Source organism: Nyctereutes procyonoides, unplaced genomic scaffold (assembly GCF_905146905.1).
Source record: "Nyctereutes procyonoides isolate TBG_1078 unplaced genomic scaffold, NYPRO_anot_genome, whole genome shotgun sequence".
Taxonomy (NCBI): Eukaryota; Metazoa; Chordata; class Mammalia; order Carnivora; family Canidae; genus Nyctereutes; species Nyctereutes procyonoides.
The window spans coordinates 20,846,217-20,870,300 of record NW_026575122.1 but is presented as its reverse complement, the minus strand read 5'-3'; positions in this window follow the sequence as shown (position 1 = coordinate 20,870,300).

Below are 24,084 nucleotides of genomic sequence, written 5' to 3'. Positions count from 1 at the left end.
ATATTCTATACTCATGTTCGCAGAAACAATATTCCCCATTACTTGCCTCCCATTCTGCTGGCTCTGAAGTGGAAACACCCATCCCCCTGCGTGCACTGTGAGAAATTCCTAGGTTTTGTTTCATGAATTTTTCATGGAAAGCAAAACAGTATTTTCTTTTTAACAGAAGAGCTTTTGAAATGTCTTGAACTTGCTTTGAGTATTTAATGGGATCAGTTTTCTGCAATGTTGCTTCCCACCCTCCTGTTCTCTCATCCAAACCCCAAACTCTTCAGCCACTAGCTTGCTCAGTGCCCTGGTTTGATAACCCTGCAATTGAAGGCTGGGAGTGGCAGGAAAGGCCTCATACCTTTGTTTTTCTGGTTCTCCCCAACACCCTGGTGGCCTACTTGGGTGTCCCACAAGCTCTCTGTGGAAAATAGTGTGTCCCATTTAGCAACAACTCCACCTAGCATGAGTTCCTGAGCTATACTTAAAAACAAGGGTAAGAGAGAGTTGGAATGATTTGAGGCCTGCATTATGCCATGCGAGGAGAACCATTTTCTCTCCATGGTGGTGGGCCACAAAGTAATTTCTGCTTCTACTTTGGCAGCCCCTGGGGTAGAGGGAGTGAAATCATGTTATTTTCCAGTGTGACAAAAATGCAATTGGTGTTCAAGGGCATATTTTCAGGGGAAATTTTCAACAAAGTGGAAAGGGTTTTTTATTATTATTATTATTATTATCAGGTTAAAAAAAACAGAAGAAAATTTTTCTGTTTCCTAGGGCTTCTCATAATGTTGGGTTATTTTTTATGTGAAGAAAGAGAAATATATTCTATATAGATCAGAGTATCTATATCCTCATAGCTACACAAAATGACCACACTTGTTTCTACTTTTTCTTCAAAATAGCCGTTGTCTTTTGTATTTTGTAATATTTACAGAAAAATATGGATTAGCTTCATAGACCAGCTTTTTGAAAATCTCAACTATTTAGAATGTTTCCCCTATGCATTAAAAACATGTTAAGGGAGGAGGAGACATGAATCTGTCAACATTTGCATCTAGAGTACGGTGAACTGAGTATACTTTCTTCTTCAATGATCGGTCTGAAAAACATCCAAGCAATTTTTTACTAAGTATGGAGTCACTAAAATTTAACATTCACACCCACCCATGAAAGTACTGTGATGCAAAAACTACCCCCGACGTCTGAACTCTCTTACAACATTTCAAAATCACTTTCTGCCCCCATTTTAATATTATTTACTGCCTTTCCTTTGGGTCCCATGATACTCAATACCTGTCCATCAGTCAGTTATATTTGTTGTAGTATTTTATTGGATAGATCATGACATTAATTTGTTACATGTTTATATTCAATTCAAAAATACAAAGCCTTTAATTTCTGCAATGATGTTGCACTCATTAAGGAACTTCTAAGGCCAAGGACACACCTAGAATTTACAGATGACTAATAAATGTTGAAGGAAAGAATGAATGGATAACAGAAAGACTGACACAAAGACACACATTATATGTATGTATATAATGCTTTAAATATATATATATATATATATATATATATATATGTTTAAAAAGACACCAGAAGAATAAGTGAAAGGACTTTTTGTACACAATTTTGAAAAGAGAAAAATAATTTCTTGGCCTTATCTGTGTATTTTCTAAATAAACTCCCTTTTTGAAGAGCAAACAATACACATGCTTTTACTAAGATGGGGACGTGAAGTACGAGGTGGTGATAATGGAGGAGAGACAGCTAAATCTGGGCAAGGCTACAGTCCATGCTAAGAATAAGAAGGGGGCTCCTCTCCAGAGTCTTCCTTCAGCACTTTAGATCTTCTACCCTGGGCCACAGTTTCCCTTATTTTATCACCCTGCTGCTAATGGAAAACCTTGGGTTTTTTGTTAAGGGCTAAAAACTCAAGTGCACCAAATTTGCCTAGTTTGGATTCTACTGGTTGAAAAGAAAGCTTCACCTTCTTGTCTCCTTTCCATGTACTCAGAGGATTGGGCAGAGATGAAATGAACAATGGGTTGAACTCATACACATTACAGTGAAAGCTTAGTAGCATAAAAGACTTCTCTGTCATCACATTGATGGACATATGAGAGCAGATTTCTTTTAAACAAAACTAAAGTAAAAATGAAAATATATTTACATATGTATATATTGTATATCACTATAAATATAGGTATTCCCTGAGGGAAAAAGTCAAGTTTGCAATTAAGAATATTCAAAATTAAAAAAAAAAGAATATTCAAAATTAGGCATTCGAATCTAAAAGAGTTCTATGAATTACAAAAAGCACTCTGCTATCCCAAAGAGAGGCTTTATAAATAGAAGATTTTGTATATAAGCCTATTTATCTGCAGTCTTGTAAAGAGTTGAGCACTGTCTAGAGAATGTGATCTAAGTAGGCAAACAATTCAGATAATGTAAATTGCAGTTTGAGGTCTAAGAAATAGAGAAAACATGTTTAGTCTAAAAAAATATAGAGACCTAAAATGGCATGCAAAGGCTGAGAAAAGTTTTTCTGGGAGGGGATAAGATGAGAACACTAAAATATAAATGAAAATCAAAGAGATTTTGCAGTTTAAAATGGCATGTCAAGGAAGCTCCTCCTAACAATTTGTCCCAAGCTCCCATTCAACTCCCACAGAGACATACAAAATAAAAACGAAGGCCAATTATCTATTACTAGAGTTAGGGATGTATTTTCATAAATGAAGCTAATTCTACAAAACAAAAAAAAAGGAGACTGCTTATGCTATGCTTTACTTCTTGAAATAGAGCAGCCTTTTTTACTTAGAAGGGAAGAAGACCTTTCTATTGACATCTAGGTCGGTGACCCAGAGCCCTTTACCAATAAGAAATAGGGGGCATCACTCTTCTGTGGGTCAGAACATGTTTTCTGAGACCAGCAGAGTACTACATTCCCAGACACACTTTTCATATCCATTTTGCGGCTCTATATCCCAGAAAATAAAGGAGTAAGAAGTTGGAAAAATACTGATGATTGCACATTGCTTTCTAGGGGGAAAAAAGTGGGGAGAAGCTGATTGAAGTATGGTTTCATTGGCTGAGTAACTGGAAGAACAGTCTACAGTAGAGGAACCTGGCAGTTTTTACTCACTCTGCTGCTCTTCAAGGCCTTATGTTGATTGAGACAAAATTAATGAAAGAAGATCCACATAGAGACATGCTAACTTATCAGTGTGGAAAGATAAGGACAAAGGGAAAATGTCCTATTAAAAATCTAGATACAGGGGATCTCTGGGTGGCTCAGCGGTTTAGCGCCTGCCTTTGGCCCAGGGCGTGATCCTGGAGTCCGGGATCTAGTTCCGCGTCGGGCCCCCTGCATCGAGCCTGCTTCTCCCTCTGCCTGTGTCTCTGCACCCCCTCCCCCTCTCTCTCTGTGTCTATCATGAATAAATAAATAAAATCTTTTTTTAAAAATCTAGATAGAAATGCAAGCTGACTGAAGGTCTGAAATCAGGTTGGTTTTCTTTGAAATAGGAAAAGTCAGAAGACAATAGAAACATAGCTGCACACAGTTTTACAGGAAGAAACTCAGGTAAAAGTCTGATGCCCCAGTGAAGATGTTTTCAGTGTGAGAAAGCAACAGAATGATGCTATTTCTTGGTATGTCAGGCCTAAAAACAAACAAACAAAAAGTCAAATGTTATTCTGGAAAAAATTATACGACACAGTGGTCAAGATTTATTTCAAAAATAAAAGCCTACCAGTTGGAAAGCATTCTATAAAAGCATGGGGGGTAGAACACCCTGAACTCCATTCAATATAGTCGTCTAAGTAATAATATAAATAAATCAAAGACCGGAATGCAAATTTCCCAGGGAAATTTGAAATATCAAACATATAAGCAACTAAAATAATAATAGCCTCTATTGATTGCTCGTATTTGCCAGACACCCTTTTACTGTGCAAATTCACTGAATCTTAACAAGAAAATTTATCAAGTGGTTGCCATTATTATCCCTATTTTCCAGATGAGAAAATTGAGGCAGTGAGAATTTCAGTAAATTGTCCTGGGTTACATAACTAAAAACTGGATATAATAGCCTGAATTTACAAATCTGAAATGTTTTTAACTCAGAAATTGAGAGAAAGTGGGTAGTAAAATCCTTTAGGGGAATTACACATAGTTGAGATAAATGTGGTTAAAATCTCCCTCTCCTTCTCCCCCCCCCATCATTATTTTCCCATCTCTCATCATTTCCCTAAATACTCACACCTTTCATCCATTACTCAAGCCAAAAAACTAGGAGTTATTTTTCATTATTTCCCTTCCTACATAATCTGTGTTTAATCCAACAGAAATGTCCCTTCTTTATCCAATTTGCTCTTTTCTTTGTTACACCCTTAGTGCAAGTAACTACCATTCTTCCCACCTCTGACTGCCTCTGTAACTTCCTAAATGATCTCCCTAACTTTTGTCTTAGCCCCCTTTAATCATCTCTTCAGCCACCCATAAAACACAGCACCATCTTTCACACTCTCCAAAGGCTTCCCACTGCTTTTGTAATAGAACGCTGACGCCTTCATGTGTCCTGCATGTTCTGGCCCCACATTGCTGCTTCAACCATATCCTGGATTTAGCATGCCTCTCAGAGCCTTTGACAGCTTTAGTTTTCAATAAATATATTTCATGGAATATTGGAATAATGCAGTGAAGTCATTTAAATCAATATGTATACCTCTTGTCCTTCACTCACTATACTCCAGCCACATTGCTGGATAGTTCCATATAAATGCTGGATCTAATTGGATAGAAAATTATAGGGTAACTAAAATATTACTAAAGCAAGGGCAAAATTTATCATCTGTCACCAAAATTCTATGTAAAGATAAGGCCATAGCTGTAAATGCCTTTATTAAAAAATAAGGACTAAAAATAAATTTTTTAAAACTTGCATACAAACTATTTGAAAAATATCCTCCTTTAAAAGAAGAAATTCTCTCTCTCTCTCTCTCTCTCTCTCTCTCTCTCAAATAAATAAATAAATAAATAGATAAATAAATAAATAAATAAATAAATAAATAAAATATTTGGGGAAAAAAAACAGGGGGCAGCCTGGGTGGCTCAGTGGTTTAGTGCCACCTTCAGCCCAGGGCCTGATCCTGGAGATCTGGGATCAAGTTCCACAACAGCTTCCCTGCATGGAGTCTGCTTCTCCCTCTGCCTGTGTCTCTGCCTCTCTCTCTCTCTTTCTCTGTCTCTCATGAATAAATAAAATCTTTTTTTTAAAATAAAATCTTTTAAAAAAATAAATAAAAGAAGAAATTCTTAGATTTATAAATCATATTGTTTTCTGTTTCTGATCATTTAAAAATAGAAAAAAAACTATAAAAGCTTAGTCAAGGAAAACTTCAATCAAATAATATGAGAAAGGACATATAGGAATATATAGGGATGATTTTTTTAAATTTTAAAATTATAGAAAATAATTATCCTAATAAAAATTTGGATCTTAATTTTCAGTGCTGATTCCACAGCATCTAGAACAGTGCCTGAGACACAGAGGTTTTCAAGAAATATGATGAATACATAAACTTTACCACAAAGTATTACTTGTCTTGAGAAATATAGACACTAAAAAGAGCAAAAACTCTAGTGAAGGGAATACTTTATGTTATCAAAGGATTATCTCAAATTCCCAAGCCCTCTCGTTCAGTAGATATTTACTGAGCAATACTATATGCCAGAAGCTATACTAAACACTGAAAATAGGCAACTATGACCACCCAAAATAATTACCTTCATAAAGTTTTATTCTTTTCCTATTATCAACAAAAAAAATGCACACACATACACACATAAACACACCAACAAACAGGTGCTGATATGTGCTGCGAATGAAACTACAACAGAATGAGAGGAAAGGGGCAGGGAGCCATGGATAGTCATTCCTCAAGGAAGTCAGAGAAGGTCCCTGTGGTGTTATCTAAGCAGCACCCCTGAAGAAAATGAAGAGCAACCAATACACACAATGAGCAAAAATAGTTCCAGAGAAGACAAAAAATGAAAGGGCCCTGTAGTAAAAGGTGTGCCCATGTCTGGAGCTGAATGAGTCAGACAAAAGTGATAAGACCCAGGCAGGTCATGTGGGCCTCCAAGGCATTGCACTCTGAATAGGAAGGAAGCCACTGTGTGGTCCTGATCTGACATGATCTAACCTACACTTGAAATCCATACTGTGATCATAGTGTGGAGAATAGACTCTGGGGTACAAGGAGAAAGCTGGAAGAACAGCTAGGTCATTGCTATAATTCCATCAAGAGATGATGGTGGCTGAAACCAGGGTAGTCACAAATGGAAGTAGTAAACTTTGAATATATTAGTGCCAGATTCTGGATTCATCCTAAATATGGAGCTGACAGGATTTGCTGATGAATGAGGAGAACTTAAACTCTAAGACAGTAAAACATCTTAATAAGCTGTAAAAACAAATAAACAAACACACAAAAACCAAAGCAAACAGTAGAGCACTGGTTCAGTGCAAGGATCAGTAACTAGACCTATGTAAATAGACAACCCATTAACAGATGCTAGAATATATTTTTAAAATTAAGTATATGATAAGCTTGACTTTACAAATCAAATATGTGGAGAAGAAGGAATTAATAAATGATGCCGGGATCCCTGGGTGGCGCAGCGGTTTGGCGCCTGCCTTTGGCCCAGGGCGCGATCCTGGAGACCCGGGATCGAGTCCCACGTCGGGCTCCCGGTGCATGGAGCCTGCTTCTCCCTCTGCCTATGTCTCTGTCTCTCTCTCTCTCTCTCTATCATAAATAAATAAAAATTAAAAAAAAATTAAAAAAAATAAATGATGCCAAGTTAACTCATAATATATTTTCAAGTCATATTCTTAGCTATTACAAAGCCAAAGAATAGTGGATGGAGTGATAAATTTTATGTGATCAATTCTTTAAAGGCAACTATTAATATCTAGAAGAAAATTTGGGGGGCACCTGGGCGGTTCAGTGGTTTGGTTCAGGTCACGATCCCAGGGTCTTGGGATTGAGTCCCTCATCAGGCTCCCCATGGGGAGCCTGTGTGTCTCTCACGAATAAATAAATAAAATCTTTAAAAAAGGAGAAAATTTTGATGAATTTTTATCTGAACTGAGTACCTATAGAACTTCTGAATTTAAGAGCAATAAAAGAAATCACAAAGGAGGATATACTACAGCATAAACTAGATAAAAACATAAAACTTCTATAGATCAAAAGTATATAAACAAAATTAAAACCAAACTAGAAAAGTTTGCCAAAAATGACAATAATTTTTTTATCATATACAAATTTATTTTTTTATAAAAACCAAAACCAAACCCTAACCACCATGACCAGAAATAGGTTTAAAGACCAAGAATAGAAAAGGAACTTCACTGGAATCATGCTAACAATGTTTCTTCCAGAAAACAAATACCGGTGCTGGTCATGATCAGCATTTTCTTAAAATATTCTGCACTGAAAATGCCACTCAATGTTTCCAGATAGAAGGAATATTGGAAATGTAAAACTGAGATGGTAACTGATAGTATCACAGAACATTCAAGCAGTCAGGTGAGCTATAGGTTAGACATATGGGAAGAATTGCTTTTGGAAAGAAATGCCCAAATGTAATACTTAACAGTGAGACTATCAACTAGAAATTAGAGTTCTAAGAATCACTGAGTGCTGTTTGCTGAATATAAGATACCTAATATACTGCTGTGGACAAAAGGAGCAATAAAATATCAGATATCAAATGTGAAATGGCATTCAAAACGATAGTGGACAGTCCCTGGAATATTATATGCAATACTGATTGATGGTCAGTGACTCTCTAGAGAGAAAGGAAAATAAAACATCTCAGGGATTGAGAGGCTATGAAAATAAACTTTAGAAAGCAGGATTCTTCCTCACAGGTGCAAAATTAAAATAATAATAATAATAAATGTACTATATGTTTACTGTAAGCCAGGCAATATGGTAAATCTTTGCAATGTTATCCCATTTAGTCCTCCCAATCAGCCTAGGAAGGAGGTATTCCCATCCTCACCCCACAAGTGAGGAGATGGGTCTAAGGGCCTGAGATCACATAACTGGTAGAGCAGAGAAGGGACTCCAAGAATGGCCTGACTCCGAAGCACGTACTGTTAGTATCTTTAAGTTGCAAAAAAACCAACACAGACTTGTCTTCCACACAGTAGACCTAGAAGGCACTCCGCAAAATTTCAAAAAGGAAAACCCAAGGTTAAGGAATCTGATTCATGGAGGCACCAGTGGAATTCCCTTCCCCAGGAGGTTAGAAGTACAACAAACGCAGAAAGGGATTCATTCATCCATTTCCTCATCTCTTCAACAAATATTTACCGAGACCCTACTATGCACCAAGCACTGTGTTAAACACTGAATCTTAAATTCACAATCAATTTCTAAGGTCAGAAAGGACCTCTAGCTTAGAGTGGACATTCTTGGCTCTTTTATATTGAATTTGCAAAGAACAAGCATGGTTAAAAAGGGAAGCCTTTCCTTCACTGGCATAGTGAGCATGATAAACCACAAATCTGACCCATGTCCTTCTGCCTAAATTTAAACCAAGTACATTTTGAGAGGTCGAACATTGGGACTATGGGTCTGGTTTTCTGAACACTTGAAGAAAATAGCAGTAGTTCATAATTTTGGAATGGTAAGATGCTGCCTACTTTTTAAATATGAGATCTGCTGAGAATTTTTTGTACATTTATTCCTATATTCCCAGTGGCTAACAAAATAACTTTAGAGCTGGTCTGTTTTCTATGATGATTTATCTCATATTGGCAATGCTTCCTAATCTGTATCTCCAAGTTTCTCCACCATCTCTCTCATGATTTCAACTTTGGGATTATTGTAATATGCCCTTTATAGACCCTGGGAAGAGAGCATGGGTTTTCCTTAAGAACATGTAAAAGAGAAGGTTTTATTATATTCTATATTATTGCTAATATATATTCTATATTAGCAAATAAAAACACCAGAATATTTTCCATAATTAAATATTCTCTTAGAAATTATAAAGAAGTTCATTCCATCAACGGAATGTGAGCCTAGATGACAGTTTCCCAATCTGGAAATTTCACGTTTGTATATAACCAGTTTACTTGGAAAATAGTGGCTGTATGTTTATCAGCCACCAAAAGCCTACATGTGGGACAACAGATTCCCCAAGAGATGCTCCAGCTCAGTCATCATGAAGGTGAGGCTGGAGCCCAGGAGGGAGAAAATAGATTACATTGCACATGAGCATGACCTAGTGGCTGATTCATTGAGTGGCATTTATGGCAGTAATAGAAAGGCTATTTGTCTGTTTTCCAAGTGTCAGGGTAAGTGATGTGTATGCAGCTGTTGTTCATGGAGAGGTGAAAAGCTGGGATGCATTATAGCATCCAATAAAGAAGGTGTAGGTAAGAGAAAGACATTCATGACCTCTTAATATTAAGCAGTTGGGACTCCCCACTGCCTCCAGGAATCTGGCCCATTAGAAGCACTTCCTTGCATAAATAAATAGAATGTTCTTACTGATTTGACACAAGGAACCAAAAATGATAAACTTTGTCTCATAGCGGCTCCCAAATCTTTGTGGGGAATTTATTTACACTACCAGATACTTAACACAGCTTACCATGGTGAGTATGATTTGCCATCCCGGGTTCATGAGGGGATGACTGGCCAGTGTGCAATTATATTGTTAAATAATATAATGTAAGTGGGAGGCATCAACCCTAGAAAGAATGTAAAAGTGCTACATTATGCCTTGTGGCCAAATAGGTATTATATGTACATATATGCCTAAGTACTTCTGTAGTCCTTTGATAACATGACTTTGGATGCCTGTCAACATTTTTATTAAGGTTGACTACATAGAAAGTTATCTGAAGCACTTTTTATACTCTTTCAATGATAATCACATTGAATTTTAAATGAGTATTGATACAACAGTTAATATTTTATTCTCATCAGATTTTATAGAACCAGATATTTCCTACCCAGGATCATGAACTTACTACAATATTCATATGATTGGTCTCAGTACTTTTCAGAAAGAAAATAAAGCCAGAGTCCTGCTTTAAAAAATCAACAACAACAACAAAAAAGTCCCAAACTCTTCACTTGAAAAATATGTGGCATAAATCTGCATATTATTTTCATGAGACTCATCTATATAAATTTAAATAGTTGTTGAGCCATATTGCCAATATACTCAAATTCATCATTAAGTAGTAAACCCCATGAGTGCTAAAAGATTTTTGAAATTATTACATCTCTGATAAGAAGTGAAAGAAATAGCTTTGAAAGTATGGGATAAAGTATGACTTAACAGAATGAGGTTTGTAGGAGTACAGAGACTGGATTCTATTTTCCACTTAGTCACAAATATGCTGCACGATCCAGGCCATCAGTTTCCTGTTCACCAAATATTGTGGGAGGGAGAGACCATAATGTTCTGTATTCAAGTGATTTATGTTGCATGGGCAGAAAAATCTAGCTCAAATTATCTGAAAGGATAAGGGATTTTCTGATTTAGGGAGTGTGGGAGTCCAGAGGTAGGGAGGGTTTTAGGGCTGTACTCAGGCTCCATCTCAGTAATATTACGAAGGACTGATTCTCCTCACGTCTCCACCCTTGGTGTTGGCTGCATCCTCAGCCTGTCCACCCTCATGGTCACCAAATAGCTGCCAACACCTGAGGATACACATTCAGAGACAACATGTCTGCCTCACATTTGACGCAAACTGCTTTGCATTTTTCTTCTGGTTAGACTAACGGGGACCACTACCCCAAAAGTGCCTTAGCTGTGTAGGAGAAGTGTGCCTGCCCCCTAAAAATCTGACATTTGTTAGAGGGGAGTAGGATAGAATGGATGCTATGTAGACAACCAACAAACATCCAATATAAGGTTTTTTTACTGATAACAATTCTTCTACTATTCTCATTTCTACTGTTCTAATTTCCTTGGCCTACACTAAGTTTATGCATTTATTTAATATTTATTAAGAATCTAAATCATGGCTCATGGCCCACCCCCAAGGAGATCATAGTCTGGTTAGAGAGAGAAAGAGAGAGAGAGAAGATAATTATTTCAACAGCCAAAGGAGAGATTTATGAAAATAAATACATCAGAAACAAATGGGTGTGGGAAAGCTATAAAAAAGAGAGAGAGGCATAAGACACCAATCTGAGGGGCCTTAAGGAAGAAAGTGGCCAGAGAACAGGCTGAATGGGAAAAAAGGCAGGGTGGGGGCAAAAGGACCACAGAAGATTGTTAGGCCAGATTGTGAAAAGCCACACGCACACGTCTGGAAAGTTTGGATTTGATCTATGGAAATCAGGTAGAAATATTTTGTTTGGGAAGTGGAACATGATTGTAGTTTTCCAAAGCCTAAAAGCATAATTTAGGCCAGAAGGAATTATTTTTATAAAAGTCTCATTTGGTGCATTGTTGGTGCAAAAGTCTCATTCACAAACAATTGTGAAAAAAAATTGTGTACTCTGCACTCCTACTCCAAACCTCATAAATTAATATAGGTTGTCAACTTATTTTGTTGATTGTTTGCTTTGTTGTGTGGAAGCTTTTTAGTTGGATACTATAGCCTCAGTTGTCTATTTTTGCTTTTGTTGCCTGTGCTTTTAGTGTCATATCCAAGAAATCATTGTCAAGACTTATGTCAAAGAAATATTTCCTTATGTTTTCTCCTAGAAGTTTTAAGGATTCAGGTCTTCTAATTGATTTTAGTTGATTTTTATGTATGGTGTAAAATAAAGGTCCAATTTCATTATTTTGCACGTGGCTAGCAAAGTGTCCTGATACCATTTCCTAAATAGATTAACCTTCCTCCATTGGGCATTCTTTTTTGTTTTTTTTTTAATAATAAATTTATTTTTTATTGGTGTTCAATTTACCAACATACAGAATAACACCCAGTGCTCATCCCGTCAAGTGCCCCACTCAGTGCCCATCACCCATTCACCCCCACCCCCTGCCCTCCTCCCCTTCCATCACCCCTAGTTCGTTTCCCAGAGTTAGGAGTCTTTATGTTCTGTCTCCCTTTCTGATATTTCCCACACATTTCTTCTCCCTTCTCTTATATTCCCTTTCACTATTATTTATATTCCCCAAATGAATGAGAACATACAATGTTTGTCCTTCTCCGATTGACTTACTTCACTCAGCATAATACCCTCCAGTTCCATCCACGTCGAAGCAAATGGTGGGTAGTTGTCATTTCTAATGGCTGAGTAATATTCCATTGTATACATAAACCACATCTTCTTTATCTATTCATCTTTCGATGGACACCGAGGCTCCTTCCACAGTTTGGCTATTGTGGACATTGCTGCTAGAAACATCGGGGTGCAGGTGTCCCGGCGTTTCATTGCATCTGAATCCTTGGGGTAAATCCCCAATAGTGCAATTGCTGGGTCGTAGGGCAGGTCTATTTTTAACTCTTTGAGGAACCTCCACACAGTTTTCCAGAGTGGCTGCATCAGTTCACATTCCCACCAACAGTGTAAGAGGGTTCCCTTTTCTCCGCATCCTCTCCAACATTTGTGGTTTCCTGCCTTGTTAATTCTCCCCATTCTCACTGGTGTGAGGTGGTATCTCTTTGTGGTTTTTGATTTGTATTTCCCTGATGGCAAGTGATGCAGAGCATTTTCTCATGTGCATGTTGGCCATGTCTATGTCTTCCTCTGTGAGATTTCTCTTCATGTCTTTGCCCATTTCATGATTGGATTGTTTGTTTCTTTGGTGTTGAGTTTAAGAAGTTCTTTATAGATCTTGGAAATTAGCCCTTTATCTGATACGTCATTTGCAAATACCTTCTCCCCTTCTGTAGGTTGTCTTTTAGTTTTGTTGACCGTATCCTTTGCTGTGCAAAAGCTTCTTATCTTAATGAAGTCCCAATAGTTCATTTTTGCTTTTGTTTCTTTTGCCTTCGTGGATGTATCTTGCAAGAAGTTACTGTGACTGAGTTCAAAAAGGGTGTTGCCTGTGTTCTCCTCTAGGATTTTGATGGACTCTTGTCTCACATTTAAATCTTTCATCCATTTTGAGTTTATCTTTGTGTATGGTGAAAGAGAGTGGTCTAGTTTCATTCTTCTGCATGTGGATGTCCAATTTTCCCAGCACCATTTATTGAAGAGACTGTCTTTCTTCCAGTGGATCGTCTTTCCTCCTTTATCGAATATTAGTTGACCATAAAGTTCAGGGTCCACTTCTGGGTTCTCTATTCTGTTCCATTGATCTATGTGTCTGTTTTTGTGCCAGTACCACACTGTCTTGATGACCACAGCTTTGTAGTACAACCTGAAATCTGGCATTGTGATGCCCCCAGATATGGTTTTCTTTTTTAAAATTCCCCTGGCTGTTCGGGGTCTTTTCTGACTCCAGACAAATCTTAAAATAATTTGTTCTAACTCTCTGAAGAAAGTCCATGGTATTTTGATTGGGATTGCATTAAATGTGTAAATTGCCCTGGGTAACATTGACATTTTCACGATATTAATTCTGCCAATCCATGAGACATTTCCGATTAATTCTGCCAATCCTGAGCATGGAATATTTTTCCATCTCTTTGTGTCTTCCTCAATTTCTTTCAGAAGTGTTCTATAGTTTTTAGGGTATAGATCCTTTACCTCTTTGGTTAGGTTTATTCCTAGGTATCTTATGCTTTTGGGTGCAATTGTAAATGGGATTGACTCCTTAATTTCTCTTTCTTCAGTCTCATTGTTAGTGTAGAGAAATGCCACTGATTTCTGGGCATTGATTTTGTATCCTGCCACGCTGCCAAATTGCTGTATGAGTTCTAGCAATCTTGGGGTGGAGGCTTTTGGGTTTTCTATGTAGAGTATCATGTCATCAGCAAAGAGGGAGAGTTTGACTTCTTCTTTGCCAATTTGAATGCCGTTAATGTCTTTTTGTTGTCTGGTTGCTGAGGCTAGGACTTCCAGTACTATGTTGAATAGCAGTGGTGAGAGTGGACATCCCTGTCATGTTCCTGATCTTAGGGGAAAGGCTCCCAGTGCTTCCCCATTGAGAATATTTGCTGTGGGCTTTTCGTAGATGACTTTTAAGATGTCGAGGAATGTTCCCTCTATCCCTACACTCTCAAGAGTTTTGATCAGGAATGGATGCTGTATTTTGTCAAATGCTTTCTCTGCATCTAATGAGAGGATCATATGGTTCTTGGCTTTTCTCTTGCTGATATGATGAATCACATTGATTGTTTTACGAGTGTTGAACCAGCCTTGTGTCCCGGGGATAAATCCTACTTGGTCATAGTGAATAATTTTCTTAATGTGTTGTTGGATCCTATTGGCTAGTATCTTGTTGAGAATTTTTGCCTCCATGTTCATCAGGGATACTGGTCTGTAATTCTCCTTTTTGGTGGGGTCTTTGTCTGGTTTTGGAATTAAGGTGATGCTGGCCTCATAGAACGAATTTGGAAGTACTCCATCTCTTTCTATCTTTCCAAACAGCTTTAGTAGAATAGGTATGGTTTCTTCTTTAAATGTTTGATAGAATTCCCTGGGAAGCCATCTGGCCCTGGACTTTTGTGTCTTGGGAGGTTTTTGATGACTGCTTCAATTTCCTCCCTGGTTATTGGCCTGTTCAGGTTTTCTATTTCTTCTGGTTCCAGTTTTGGTAGTTTGTGGCTTTCCAGGAATGCGTCCATTTCTTCTAGATTGCCTAATTTATTGGCGTATAGCTGTTCATAATATGTTTTTAAAATTGTTTGTATTTCCTTGGTGTTGGTAGTGATCTCTCCTTTCTCATTCATGATTTTATTAATTTGAGTCTTCTCTCTCTTCTTTTTAATAAGGCTGGCTAATGGTTTATCTATCTTATTAATTCTTTCAAAGAACCAACTCCTGGTTTTGTTGATCTGTTCCACAGTTCTTCTGGTCTCGACATTGGGCATTCTTGTAACCTTTGTCAAATATCAGTTGACCATATATGTGTGGGTTTATTTCTGGGCTCTCCATTCTGTTTCATTGATTTGTGTATCTGTTTTTTTGAAGACTTTATTTATTTATTCATGATAGACAGAGAGAGAGAGAGAGAGACAGGCAGAGGGAGAAGCAGGCTCCATGCAGGGAGCCTGACACGGGACTCGACCCTGGGACTCCAGGATCATACCCTGGGCCAAAGGCAGGCGCTGAACCACTGAGCTACTCAGCGATCTCTGTGTATCTATTTTTATATCAGTACCATACTATTTTGATTATTGGAGCTTTGTAATATATTTTGAAATCAAGAAATATGTTGCCTGCAGCTTTGTCCTTCTTGTTCAAAATTGCTTTAGCTATCTGTAATCTTTTGTGGTTCCTCATGAATTTTAGGATTGTTTTTTTTTCTATTTCTATAAAATATGCCTTTGGGATTTTTATAAAGATTCCATTGAATCTGCAGATCACTTTGCAGAAAACACCTGCAATGTATTTATTTGATAAAGGGTTAACATCCAAAATATATAAGGAACCCCTTCAAATCAGTAGCAAAAAAACAAACAACCTGATGAAAAGGGCCAAGAACTAAATAGACATTCCCAAAGAAGACATACAAATGGACAAGAGATAAATGAAAAGGTACTCACCATCACTAATGATTCAGAAAATATAAAGCAAAACCACAGTGTGGTATCACCTCACATCTGTTAAGGTGGCTATTATTAAAAAAAAAAAAAAAGTAAGTGTTGGCAAGGACATGGAGAAATGGAAAGAGAATCCTATTTTTTTTAAGATTTTATTTATGTATTCCTGAGGAACACAGAGAGAGAGGCAGACACAGGCAGAGGGAGAAGCAGGCTCCATGCAGGGAACCCGATGTGGGACTCAAACTGGGACTTGATCTCAGGATTCCTGGATCACGCCCTGGGTGGAAGGCAGGTGCTAAACCACTGGGCCATCCAGGTGTCCCCTAATACACTATTGAAAGGACTATGAAATAGGGTAGCCATTATAGAAAACAATATGGCAGTTTCTCAAAATACTAAAAATAGAACTACTATATAATCTAGTAACTGGGCATATATCCAAAGGAATTAAAATCAGTGTCTCAAAGAAATATCTGTACCTCCATGTTCATTGTAGCATTATTAACAATAGCCAAGATATAGAAACAACCTAAAAATCTCTTGATGGTTGAATGCATAAAGAAAACGTGATATACATATAAATCCAATGGAATATTATTCAGCCTTAAAAAAAAGAAAATCCAGCTATTTGCAACATGAACCTAGAGGACATTATGCTAAGTGAAATGAGCCAAACATAGAAGGACAAATATTACAAGATACCACTTATATGAGGAATCTAAAAAAAACAAGCTGATAAAAGCAGAGTGGTTACCAGGGACTGGGGCTAAAGGGAAACAGACTAAAATATTAGTCAAAGGGTACAAAGTTTCATTAAGTCAGGTGAGTAAGTCCCAGAGAACTACTATACAGCATAGTACCTATAATTAACAATACTGTATTGTATACTTAAAGATTTGCTGAAAACAAAAAAAAAGATTTGCTGAGAGCAAATCTCATGTTAAATGTTCTTATCACAAACAAATGATAATAATAAATAAAGAGGTCAGGAGAAAACCTTCAGAGGTGATGGATATGTTTATGGCATAGATTATGATGATGGTTGCATAAATATACACTTATCTCCAAATATCATCAAATTGTATACATTACAGCTTTTTGGATATCAATCATTCCCCAATAAATTGGTTCTATATCCAAATTACAATGGCCCTGAAACCCAAGTCCCTGTAAAATCCTAGTGCTTTCTATCCTCTACATATATACACCCTTCAAAGCCTCCCCAGTTTTTTTCTGGGGTCTCCACATTGAAAACCAGACTGCCCCAGTCATTAAGTAGAATCAGTGATGTTCTCCTCCTCTGCTCTGGCTTCTGCTTGTCTGTGTCCTTCTATAAGTAGCCCAAGAAGCTATTTATAGAAACCTCATTACAACAGGGCTAATCCACTTATGGAGAAAAGAAGCCACTGGTCTGCAAAGCTCTAGAGCCGTGCTGGATTCCAGAGAGAAGGACTCTCACAACTAACTTAGAGCCTGGTTTCCTGAGCTCTGAAACAATAGTCTATGCCCAACAATGCACCAAATGAGACTTTTTAAAAAATAATTCCTTCTCACCTAACCATGGATGTTCATTTATTTTAAGAGACATGGTAGGATCTAAATACTATGATATTTCATATCACCTACCTCCTCAAGGTCCTCATACATATAAAATCTGCCTTCCTGCCACCAGCAACAAAGCCCTCAACCTTATCAAGATGCGGATGGAGATGTGGGGAGGGGAAAGTTGGCTTTTTGCACTACCAGCAAATGGGACCAAGCCTCTGGTGCTTCCATAGACTAATTTAGTACTTATCTAAAAAATATTTTTTTTCATTAGTGTCCTATGAGACTCTCTGAATAACTGGAAATCTCTGGGCCCCTGTATTTTCTCCTGTACATTTCAGAACACCTGGAGTAGATATAGTTTTAGAAGAAGAAAAGACCAATATCAAAACAAAGCCCCCAAAGCCGCTGTGCATCCTGGAATCCCCAAGGATCTGGTATATTCCAGACAAACATTCCTTGAGTGTCTTGGAGCTGGACAATTTGACTACAAAGAGAACCCAGTGGTCCAGCTTCTAATGCTCAGACCCTCGGGTAGTCCCAATGATTACTTCAGGGCCAAAATGTCCTTTCTGTGTTGCTGGGCATCATTTTCATGCCTCAGCTTGATATAGAACAAAAGTCATTGAGTTATGGCTCCATTTCAAGAAAGAGGCCTTGTTAACTAACTGCCTAACTGCCCGGTAGAAATGCACAAATCTATTTCGGAAGGGGAAGTGGTATGCAACCTTGGAATAGAGAGCAACTTTGATGGTCACATAGCTGAGGGCCAGCTGACATTTTCACTTCGTCTTCTGGAAAACTATTCAGCCATGTACATCAACTGGAGTTGGAAAGCAAAACAAGTAGTAAAGAGAAAGGGAAGAATTTTAAAGGAGAATGAAACAACCACAACAGGACAAATAATCCTGAATCACAAATTAGAACGCTCCCATTGGCAGAGACACAAAGGTAATATTTTCACTAGAATGAATAGTCCTAGAAAAATTTGTTCTCCAATATCAGACACAACCAGGCCTTTCCTTCCATAGGAGACATGAATGTCTCCTTTTTCCACTTCATCTTTTTCAGTAATCCAAACAAAATTTTAGCAGCAGAAAAAATAATGAATTTAGTCCATTTAGGTCCAGTATTTCCTCGTTAATGTATTAACGTCCTGGCAGTAGTCAAACGGGGCACTCTGACTCCAGAATATTTCCTTTTCTTTTATCACCTTTGGAATTCCAATGGTGCTGAATAACTAATTATAGTCTACTTAATTCTGTACCAGTGCAAGAAGCAGACACCATAAGAGCACATTAATTTCATCCTTCTAAACCTTTGGGAGGCCTTGTATGGTGCAGAGGCAGACTGCTGCTTGAAAAGTTCTTTTTTTTCCATGTGTGTCAGAACACTTTAATTTCAACCACTCTGCTAAGAGGCTGTTGTTTTAGTTCAAAGTGTACACAAAGGAGAGGATCACCACGTATGAACTAATATTTGCGTAACTGTCTTCATTTCCCTAGTGCCCCACAATTCAAGGGCTCTGTACTTTCTTTCTTTTTTTTTTTTTTTTTTGTTAAAGATTTATTTATTTATTCATTCAGAGAGAGCGAAGAGAGAGGCAGAGACACAGGCAGAGGGAGAAGCAGGCTCCATGCAGGAAGCCCAATGTGGGACTCGATCCTGGGTCTCCAGGATCACACCCCGGGCTGCAGGCGGTGCTAAACCGCTGCGCCACTGGGGCTGCCCTGTATTCTTTTCTTTTGCAGTCATGATGGTAAGGAAAGAAAATTGTGTTGTTCTTGAGAAGAACATCTGCCAAAGAGTCTAGTATTTGGTCTAGTGTTTCTAACAACTCTGTGGTAAATAATGCTTTTACTTTTATCAAGACTAAGGAAGCAACAACAGGGCAGAATGTGGCCCAGGGGGTTAGCTCAGGTAAATTCTCTGTCCCTGAGTGGCTGCTCCATACTCCAGAAGCCAGGGTGCCCATTTCTCTGCCCTCATGTGACAATTTTGAAAACCAATAACCACCCCTTGGGTGGTAGGATTAAAGTATACTTAAATGCAAAATCAACACCAATAAAAGAAACACACAGAGACAGAGAGAGGAGAGAGGAAGAAAAGGAAGGGAAGAGAAGAAAAGAAAAATTGTCCCTGGAAGATGTGGAAAGGGACCTAAGGCAGCCATTGCGGTAGCTCATGGCCCTCTGCTGCGGGCAGTACTTGGGTACAATCCAGTGTTGTCAATCATTCACTCCCAAAGCTGTCATAGGACCTTAGGTTGCAACACAGAACAGCAATATCAAAGCTTGAAGTGGGGCAAAGAGAGGAAGAAAAACATCGCAGTTCCTTGAGTGTTACTACATCGCTGCATTTGAAAAGATTTCAAAGTGCCCTCCATTGCCCTTCTTATCTGTCCTCCACCTGACCTTCATTTTTCCCTTCCCTTGTCTCCTCTTCACTGCGTCTTCAAAGCCCCCTACCTAGGGAATCTAACCGAAGGGATACAGTCTACATTACGGAGGGTGGTAGAAGGGAAGAAAGACAACCAGTCTGCTTCTTCATACCTCCTGCCCTGCCCATGGGCACCATTGTCTGTTCTTCCTACCAGACTTCCCAGCCACCTTTGACTGCAGCCAATGGCTCCCTTAACACCAGCTCCAGTGGTAGCCTCCATCATTTCAAAACCAAGATTCTCGGGATCCCTGGGTGGCACAGTGGTTTGGCGCCTGCCTTTGGCCCAGAGCGCGATCCTGGAGACCTGGGATCGAATCCCACGTCGGGCTCCCGGTGCATGGAGCCTGCTTCTCCCTCTGCCTTGTGTCTCTGCCTCTCTCTCTCTCACACTGTGTGCCTATCATAAATAAATAAAAATTAAAAAAAAAAAAAAAACCAAGATTCTCAACATCACCCTGTCTTTTTGGCCATTTCAGAGATAGTTTTTAGGCTACTCAGAGTTTCCAAGATACAAATGCCATATCTTTTTTATCCATCTTTTTACTGCCATTGCTGCTTTGATCGATTCAATTAGCCATGCTTAAAGCAAAGCTGTTTATCCTCGGTGCTTAATAACAGCATTGCTAGCAATCCTATCAAAATAATGTCTATGTATGCCTGTTCCCTTGAGGGTCTCAGCTTTTTTTCAGTGTTATTATACAATAAAGGTCCCATTATAAGATTGTTTTTCAATTGAGAATTTGAAATAGAAAGGGGTAAGACAAGTCGTATTTACCTTCACAGTTTCACACCCATTCATCTCTAGAGAGAGTGTATGTCTCTTTTGGACCACTGGGCATTGCAGACACGGCCAGGAAGTACAAAACTGTGTTCTCCTTCTGCCCATCCATAAACCATGCTTTGCATCCAGAGCCAAGCAAGGGAGCAGAGGTACCACTCTCCATAGCAGCTAAGCCTGTGGTCTCTCCTCCAGGCCTCCCCAGGGAACAGAGCCTAGAACTAGAGTTGATCCACCTCTGAACATAAGTGTTTTACTGTCCTAAGGACAACATTCCCACCCCCAAGTCTTTTTGGATTTCTTCCCTTTACAGGCCCCACTGAGACGTCTCCCCACTCAGTCAACATTTCAGTTGTCTCTGGCTGGGCCCTCTGGGTAGTAAATAGGTCAATTGTGATGAAAAGGTTCCAGTTATTGCTATTGCTTCTTGCTGCAGGTGGAAAGCAGGTTCCTGTGTGTGCTTCACATTGGGTTCTGCTTACTATCACAGTATACCTTACCTGGGTTTTTTTCCCTGCTTCTTTTCTCTGGCCCCTGGCCCATTTCTGTAAAAGTAAGAGCGTCGTTTCTTCAACAAAGGATTTCCTATGCACACTCATAGGTTTGGTAAAACTCCATTGCTTTAATATTTCTTTTCCCCACTTGGGAGTTCTTTCCAAAAAGCACTACACCACAAGTGCTATTGGATGGCATGCAATGTCAGGCTACTTTTTTTTTTTTTTTAATTTCATTTTGAGTGCAAGCACTTGCAAAAACCTTAGGCACAGAAGTCCCACCATTGCCCATGCCTGAGCTGTTTCCAGGCTGAGGACCCAGTTATGCAGAGATTGCCTATCCCAGTCCTTTTATCTATTCTTTCATTAGGAAAGCAATGGACAGGGAACCAAAATCACAGCAATTTATTTTGCTACTGTCTGATTAATTCTCTTCCTTGGGGAAAGGATGATGCAGAAATAGATTGAAAGGTTAGCTTTTTTAAAGCTTTGAAATAATCTATACATGTAGGTTTATAGATTAATCATTTACTGTGTGTTCACTTCAGGGACTGGCTACAGGCCTATGTGCACTGCCCTTTTAAATCAATACAATCATCTGATGACTGTATTGTTACTGTCTCCATTTTACAGATGTATACATAGGCTCGGACTAAGTAACCTGCATAAGGTCTCAAATGAGAAAATATCAAAGCAGAAATACGAGTATATGTATTTTACTAAATCCAAAGCCTGTGCTCCTAACTTCCTCCCCAAAGAGCCTCTCCTTACTGGCAAATTTATATTATCTAAGTTATCTTAATGATCATTTAAAATTGAAGGCACTATAGCTGCCAGCTTTTATTTATTTGTTTGTTTATTGCTAGCTCCTCTATTTATAATTTTTTTAAAAATCTGTACTGTGGGGCAGCCTGGGTGGCTCAGCGGTTTAGTGCTGCCTTCAGTCCAGGGTGTGATCCTGGAGACCCAGGATCAAGTCCCACGTCGGGCTCCCTGCATGGAGCCTGATTCTTCCTCTCTCTCTCTCTCTCTCTCTCATAAATAAATAAAATCTTTTTAAAAAATCTGTACTGCTGATATTTTTAATAGAGTAATATAAAGCCCCAGGATAATGGAACATGCTCCTGCCCCTCCTTAACCATGTAAGGTCTACGTGCTGAATTGGGAGGTCATCTGTTGACTACTGTGGCCTGTCATGTCTCAGTGTCATGACCTCTCCCATTACAACAGACTGACTGCCTGACAGTTGCAAAACTCCCTCAAATACATCACTAAAATATTTCAAACATGTTACCTGACATGCTAAATGTTCAGCATGGTATTATTGCTCTAGGGTTTTTTTCCTAAGACACTTTTGCATTTGCTCAAATTCCTTGTTAATTCAACTGTACTTCTTATGGCACAACTTTCATAAAGCTGTGCAGATGAGAGTAGAAGTCATTCCAGGGAGGCCATGATGTCAATTTCCACATATAAACAATCTGGACAAATTTGTATGGACCCTGATATTTAGAAGACCCTTGGAGTTCTCCTATCTCTATCAACTATTAATAGTAGGCATTTGCACCATTCTTCTTTTAAATTTTTTTTTTTGACAGTGAGAGAAACCAAACACAGCAGAAAGAACAGCAGAGGAAAAGGGAGAAGCAGACTCCCCACTGAGCATGTAGGTTTATAGAGCACAATGTAGGATCCAGTTCATGACCTGAGCTGAAGGCAGATGCTTAACTGACTGAGCCCCCCAGGTGCCCCACACCATTCTTTTAAAGCTGTCTTCACAAAGTATAATCTCATTTAATACCCACAACATCCCTGTGGATTAGATACTATTATCTCATTTTATAAGTGGAAAAACTAAGGGTCAGAGAGTTTAGATAACCTTGCAAGAGCTCATAGCCAGGAGTGATAAAGTTGACAAGCTCAGACCTTTGACTCCAAAACCAAGGCCACTGCTTCACCACATTCCTAATGTCAAATTGGCAGATAGTTAGTCCCTTTCTAGATCTTTATAAGGACCTACAGCAAAAGCCAAAATACATACTTTCTTTTTACCTGAAGGAAGGGCTCCTAGAGTGAGCAAAAAGAGACAAAGCAAAACTTAAGGTCACATCAAATGTCATAAAAAACATCACTGAGATGAGCCATTACCAACTTGTGGGTTTTTATCTTTCTTTCCTGAAGTGAGGGATGATTCTGCTGACCCAATCCCTTATAAAGTTCAAGTCTAGACCTTTGTTGGAGCTAGCAGTCCATGAAATATGCTACTCATGGAAGCCTATTTGAAAAATCTAAGTCACTAGCAAGAATAAGCATCATAAACTATGATAAATATATATATACCTTAGCTATTTTGCCTTTTGGAATAACACATTTCCATGCTCACATCAGGTAGGTTTTAAACAACATGTACTTCTACAGGATGGGTTCTTAAAGCTTGAAGGCAAAAAGTAAAGGCCAGTAGATTTGATAGATGAGATAGATTCTGGATATGATGTCTAAAATTTTTTTAACAGTGCTCATTTCTTATTTACTTCCTAGTTAACTACCATTTCCAGGAGTGACAAACAAGTGCCCCGCACCTTTCTTCATTTTCTTTTTTAAAAAGATTTTATTTATTTATTCATGAGAGACACAAAGAGAGAGGCAGAGACACAGGCAGAGAGAGAAGCAGGCTCCATGCAGGGAGCCCAATGTGGGACTCCATCCTGGGTCTCCCAGATAACACCCTGAGCCGAAGGCAGGTGCTCAACCACTAACCCTCCCATGAGTCCCCCTGACACCTTTCACTATACCTAACTGTAGCAGTTAATATGTCTTGTTCATCCACATTGTCACAAGTGGCAGGATCTCATTCCTTTTATATGGCTCAGTAATATTCCAGTGTGTTCATATGTGTGTGTGTGCATGTCTGTGTGCCATATCTTCCTTATCCATTCATCTATCAATGGACATGGATTGCTTCCATATCTTGTCTATTATAAATAATGTTGCAATAAACATAGAGTGTATATATCTTCTCAAACTAATGTTTTTACTTTCAGTGGGTAAATATTCAGTACTGGAGTTACTGGATCATATGGTATTTTCTATTTGTAATTTTTTGAGGAACTTCCATACTGTTTTCCACAGTGGCTGCACCAGTTTGCATGCCCATCAACAGTGCACAAGGGTTCCT